The 6,429-nt window shown below is 42.5% G+C and overlaps 1 long non-coding RNA gene across 1 annotated transcript; it reads left to right on the plus strand.

Annotated features, from left to right (window-relative positions):
* Positions 1-1,418: 1,418 nt before the first annotated feature.
* On the plus strand, positions 1,419-6,429 carry LOC108445907. The gene is made up of 2 exons (XR_001860938.1): positions 1,419-1,790; positions 2,996-6,429. It is a non-coding gene; the product is annotated as an uncharacterized LOC108445907 (long non-coding RNA).

The raw sequence follows: 6,429 nt of genomic DNA on the forward strand, positions 1-6,429 counted from the left end.
GCCGCGGCATTCAGCACACACACAGGCACTCGCTTACTCAGGGGAATGACAAATATTATATTTTCATCAAAGCAAGGAGGATTTATGCAAGAAAGCAATTTGTAGCCTACGTCCAAAACACTGAGATGCTTCAATCCTTAAAGCAGAGGAAGAGCTTCTTTCAGGGTCCCATCATCCCCAAGAGCAGAACTGGACACTGGGCAGAGCAAAAACCCCAGATTGGTCTGGGTGATCCAATCAAGCAAAAACATGCAGCACAGACCATGGAGAAAGGGCAAGGAGGTGGCACAGAAAAAAGGCATTTTCAGAGGAAAACACAGAAGCAGCTTTCAGAAGCTTTTATATTCCACAATAACACATCCCCCAGAGTGCCAGCAATCACAGCCAGGACACCTTATGACATTTCCCTTGCCTCCATCATTGCTTCAGAATATGCACTAAGACAGAAGCTTTTACAAAACACCAGAATCAGTCCTGAGTGACTCGAGCTGCCCAAGAAGGGTCAATCTGTTCTTTATTTAGAAGAGAGCAAATAAAGGACAAGAGTGAACAAATGCTTGAGAACATCCCTCTTTAAGATTTTTGAAAAGAATTTCGTGTTTGAAAACAGGAAGAAAAAGGCCAGAGGTCTTAACAGAGTTAAAGCAAGCAAAGATAGTATCAAGTTGAGGGAGACAGAGGGGATGCAAAGACATGAAATCCAAATTTCAAACAGAAAACGAACATGTTTAAAACAGGGGGTTTTGTCCAATTCTGTCTAGAAAGGGTCTGATCACCTCTGGTGTCTTTGACCAAAGACATTCAGACTGTGACTACAGATCAGGAATTCTCCCTCCCAACAGCAGAAACCCGATATATAAGTCATGTTGATACTACAGGAGAAGTTTCTAGTAGAGAAATAGGGAAGATTTTTAATATTTGAAATGTGTTGCTGGATCTGAATAGTCCAACATTATTGCACCCTCCTTACTCCAGGTGCCAAAGGGGCCTGAAGGAAGCTGATGTTATGCCAAGAGTAAATTTATGTTTCAGTTCAGTGTTGGCACCACTACTGTTATCATAAGAGTAACCAAACCTTAAAAACAGATTGAGTGCAAGCCAAATTGCCTCTGAAGATTATAGATTTGGGATCCAACTTTATGATATTCTTGAGAGTAACAAACTCTTGCCTTATCTTAAAATGCCAGAACAAGACAAAAGAGCACACCATGACTTATTTAGCACATGGCAAAGCTCTGTGTTTGGCAGGTCTCAAGCAGACATTATTGAAGTCCCTAAACCTTCAGTCAGGTGCAATTCCAACTTTGCCAGCATCCACAATGTACCAATCCTTCTGTCCAGCCCACTTTGACAGTTTCTTCAATACCCAAGGACAGGCTGTGTGCCCACTGGTAGAACTCACCCATTCTGTATTTTTCCACATTTAGAGTTCTTGAGATTATTCACAGCTCAGATAAGGAGGAAGTTCCTGTAGATACTTGATCTGAATGCAGTGTTCCTCCTCCCTGAGGAAGTGACCCCACACATGATGCATGCATAAGCAATAAAGTCACTTAGGTAGCCAGGGGAAGGACTGCAACTCACTCCTTCTGCTCTGAGTATGGACCATCTTCAAAACCAAACAGATGCAGCACAAAAATACCAGCTCAGGGCAAACAGCTGCAGGTTCCTGGACCCTGAGCTCACAAATGAAGGGGACATGAGGTGCAGACACCTTGCTGAGAAGCTTCTTTGTCTGAAGAAACCAAACCCTTTTTGGACTGCAGCGTGCTGCCCCTCTGCCATTGCTGGTGAGTTTGTTTGGGCTCAGAGGGACAGCAGTGTTGGCAGCTTGATAGGTTTTCCTGTCCTTCAGCCAAGAGAAATAAAGAACTGAAATGAGGGAGTAGGGAGGCAAGATGAGCTACTGTATTGCACTCTCAAATATCCTTGGGATACGTTTGATAAATATAACTTGACCGAAGCCTAAAAATGAAATGCTTGGCTGTAAGGAGACAGTCACAACATTTACATACTTCAGCTTGGGTAGAGAGCCTGCAATAGTGGTGGAGAACTTCCCCAAACCCAAAAAGACCAGACAGTATATTTGTTTATTTAGAGGTTTTCTGGTAGCACTTATGGCTATAATTATCTGATCTCTTTAGTTAGACCAAAGAATTATTCAGCATAAAACCTTCTGAATTGATAAATTGCCTTTCTGTTTAATGAAAAAACAGCTCAGAAACAAACAGCTAAAATGAGTTGGCCAGGCTCAAAGAAAGCCAGGGCCTTAACCATAATTACTTTCACACAGCCAGGGTGAGAAAACAATTCCAAGTAGCAATATAAACTTTTTTCGAGTATCTGCCAGGTTCTCACCCAGCTGGTAAAATTGGTTGACAGACAAAATAACAGTGAACATATTGCCTGCATTCTGCTCCATGCACTTGCTCCCACAACTTCCCAACAAGGTATGAGAGAATAAGATCAAACCTCACCATTAATACACCTTCAAAATACTGCATTTGAGGAATTTAAAGGCTTTATGTTGCAAACTGCATTAATGGTACAATTCCACAAGAACAAATATGGATGAGAACTTAATGAAATGGGCAAAGGGCAGAATTTTGAGTGGCACAGCTCGTTTGAGAAGCAAATGCATAATGTGGAAAAAAGGCTCACACAAGGAACAAGGCTTAAAATATCTTTGCATTTACAGATATTTATGCCATATTTAACTGCTTTTGTGCATGAAACAATCTTAATTACAAAGGAGAGAAATTCCATAAACAAGGCTATTATGTCAATAACAATGTCTTTTTAAAGCAAGTCTCTAACTGAGCTATAAGGCTTGGAACATTGCTGTCTGGAGTTATAAAACCAAAAGTAATTACAAAGGCAAGCCTGCATCAGACAGTGGGTATTAGTGGAGTCAGGCCATGGCTTTGGGACAGCGTTTACTCTGTGCTGTCTTCCCTTTTGGACATAACTGGTACAAACTTCTTTATTTTCTCAGTTGCAGTGCAGATGTCAGGAAGTTCACTCCGCTGGTGGACGTTTGCAGAGTGAATCACGGGGCACCACTTTCCATTTTGAAAAAAACAACTGCTGCTCAAGTCAACGAGCTGCTACTGATCGAATGGGTGGATGGAACTCCTGCAACTGCTGCCAAAAAGCCTCCACCAGCACAAGCAAGCTGTGTGTGCTGGCTTGGAGAACTGGGATTTATTTTTTCTTCCCTGTTCTTAAGAGAATACTCACGGTTTCATGTTCTTACTCAACACCTGAGGGGCTCAGCCTGTGGCTACCAGCTTTGACCTGCAACTGGAGAAAATGCTTGTTGCTGGAAGAGACTAGAATAATTAAACTGGGGGGAGCAGGGGGAAGGCAGATAATGTTTTATGGAACATGGAGTGCTATAGGAGACAAGAAAAACAGCTTCCTCTGGTGCCTATTGCCAAAATTTCAGAAGACCAGACAACAACTTGAGAATTTCCAAGGGAACAGCCACTGAGTCAGTCAAAAATAGAATTAGGAAACTGACTGTTTCAAAAGTAAGAGTCTGTCAGATGTGCCAGCATTTTTCAGTATTTCTGTCATTTCCGAGAAGAACACTCAAGAGTTAACACACATTTATCTACCAAAAATAAAAGCCAACCCACAGAAAAAGGCAAAATGAGAAAGGAAATCTATGTACCAAAGGAACACTCATCATATTTCATACACTTAAATGAAAATCACTGATCACTTTTGCACACATTTATGTGAAGTTTATTATTCTTTGCAGTTTTCAAATGTCTCTACTTCCTTAGGCATCATCAACAACCCAAGGACAGCTTTCCTGCAGTCACTCTGCTATTCAAAATGTGGATAAATCGAAACGTGCAAGAAAGGCAATACTCAGTGCTCTTCCCTGAAAGAGGAAGATAACACACTGTTCTTTTTTACTAACTGATTTTTTTTTTATTTCACTGATTAAAAGAAAGAAAGACTTAAGGGAAAGGGAGCAACTTTCTATTTTATTATTCCTCGCTGTTAGTTTTCTGATATATAGGTTATAATGTGGCACTCATTAACAATTCATAGAAAATTACCATATTCAAGTAGCACAGCAAGTTTTTACTACCTAGCCAGGCAAAATACTGCACAACCCTACTTGCTCCCTTTACTTATTGTCCCAGAGGGATCTCATGCTGGAAAAGCTGGCATTTTATCACCTAACGGGAAAGGAATCCCAAAAGGTTCGACACTCCAAGGAACCCTGAACAGAAAAACGTTCCATGAAATCACTGACAATGCAGAGCTGCACACCAAAATTAAGCACTGGAGAGGATGTGAGCTGGAGGCTGCCTTGGAATTAAAAACCGCAACGGGATTCTGGAGCAATGTCCCACTGCTTTGAACTTCTTGGTGCGTTTCAGGGGGATGCAAACGAGAGACCTGAGGTATCGGCTTTGTTTCCGAGGGATTCACGCTGGAAGTGCTGACAGCCGGAGCGGGAGAGGAGCTGTGGGATCTGCCCAGACCCACACGGAGCATCACGGGGAGCCCAGCAGCAGCCAAACCAGGACAAATTCACAGGGGGCACTCAGGAAGCACGAGGAGTTCAAGTCCCAGGAGAGGAACAAGCCCTCTAACGCAGATCAGGATTTAAAAAAGAAGGCTCTTGGCAAGGTTTGATTCCCCACACAGCGATGCCTTGGAGTTCCCATCTCGTGTTTCCTCTCGGCGTCTTTTACAGACACTTGATCATTGCAGTGGCTTAATAACTCATCTATTTCACAGGTCAGCAAATGAAAACACCTAAATTACTGACCAAATATCACAAATTAGCAAGGGTCTACAGTGCCCATTGATTTTAACTCCCATATAAATCAGCAGTTTTGACAGACATGCACACTGTGATACAGAGGCACCCAGAAACTCAGCACAGAAATTTGGCTTTGATGATGTAATCAAATCCAGAAAAAAGGGAGAATCTAAATTAAAGTTCAACAATTCCTTTCTTCTAGACAGCTTGTATGAACAAACATGTCTGCTACCCCTTAAACTTTTAAATCAGCTTAGCAGACCTGAGAAATTGAACCATGCAGCTGAAATTTGAAGTGCCCAAACACGGAGATCCTCCCAGCATTAACCACAATGCTACAGAAGAACCATTAAGAAACAAGTAGTGGTATAATGCAGGCAAATTCCATTCTGAGACCCAGGTTCTGCTTTCAAGACTTCTTAGGAAATTATTTCCTTGGATCTCTTGGTTGGCTAGCCTAATCACTTCAGATTTTAAACCCTCAGTGCAAATCTGGCATTCAATAAACCTTATAACTAAAATGAACTATAAGCATCTTTAAGCTCAGCAAAATAAATCCTGGTATGTGGCTCACATTGCCTACGAGGCAGGTAAGGACAAATATCAACACTTCACCAGCATGAGCTCATCCTGCAGGCACAATCTTCCCATCAAACGTGCTCAGTGCCACTCGTGCTGGCTCTGCTGTGCCAGTTGTCCCCACACACACAGAAAGTGGATGCAAATTGCTCCTCTCCTCAAGGTCTCACTTTCTCGTGCAGCACAGCCACACCAAACAGCTCATTACCAGAGCAGAAGCCCTCCCTCACCAAAAGGCCTAAATGCCAGAAGCAGGAGGCACAGGCAATGAAGTGGGACAGCAGCAGGAATAGGTGCTCAGCTTTCCATGTTTCTATAAAAGCAAGTGATAATTTAAAATCTCCAGCAGATATTGAAGTAGGAGGGCAATGAAGCAAGAGAACAGATTGCATGAAAAGGAAGAAGTGCCCTATGGAGTTTATGACCTGTTTACCATAAGTAAATAAATAAATGAAAGCAAAACAACCCCCTGAGGTGACAGAGTTTACATGAGGGACATCAGTGACTCTGTCACGTGGAAGCCGATAAAACAACTGTCATTGCAGAGCAAAGGATTGATTGGCCACACAACAGGAACTTGGGAAAGAAAGCAGATGTGAAAGAAGGGAAGAGGAAGATTTGGAAATCAGGACAGCAGGGAAGTCACTCTGAATATCTAACACCACTGCCCTGGTACGCAGCAGCTGAAGGCCGAGAGGAAAAAGAAGGAGCAGTTTGAGAAAACCAAGAAAGAAGAAAACACACAAGCCAGTTCAGTTCTTTCTACTTCACATTGAATCACTCAGCAACTCTGCTGGCAGGTGGAATATCACAATTTTGCATCCTTCATTAGGGTTAATTAGTTCTCTTGGTGACAGTATTGAAAGAAAGGCCAAGTGTTGGCTCAGTCAGAGGGAGTGACATCTTCCCACTCCTGCAGGAGCCTGCTGTCCAAGGAAAGCCTGGGCTGTCCCTGCCTGTGTAACTGTCCTCTATTCCCTGGTCTGAGGACAGGCTCCAAACCAATCTTATTCCTTTCAGTTCCACTAATATGCACTGCTATTAAAATCAGAAATATGTTA

This window comes from Corvus brachyrhynchos, unplaced genomic scaffold (assembly GCF_000691975.1).
Source record: "Corvus brachyrhynchos isolate BGI_N302 unplaced genomic scaffold, ASM69197v1 scaffold283, whole genome shotgun sequence".
Taxonomy (NCBI): domain Eukaryota; kingdom Metazoa; phylum Chordata; class Aves; order Passeriformes; family Corvidae; genus Corvus; species Corvus brachyrhynchos.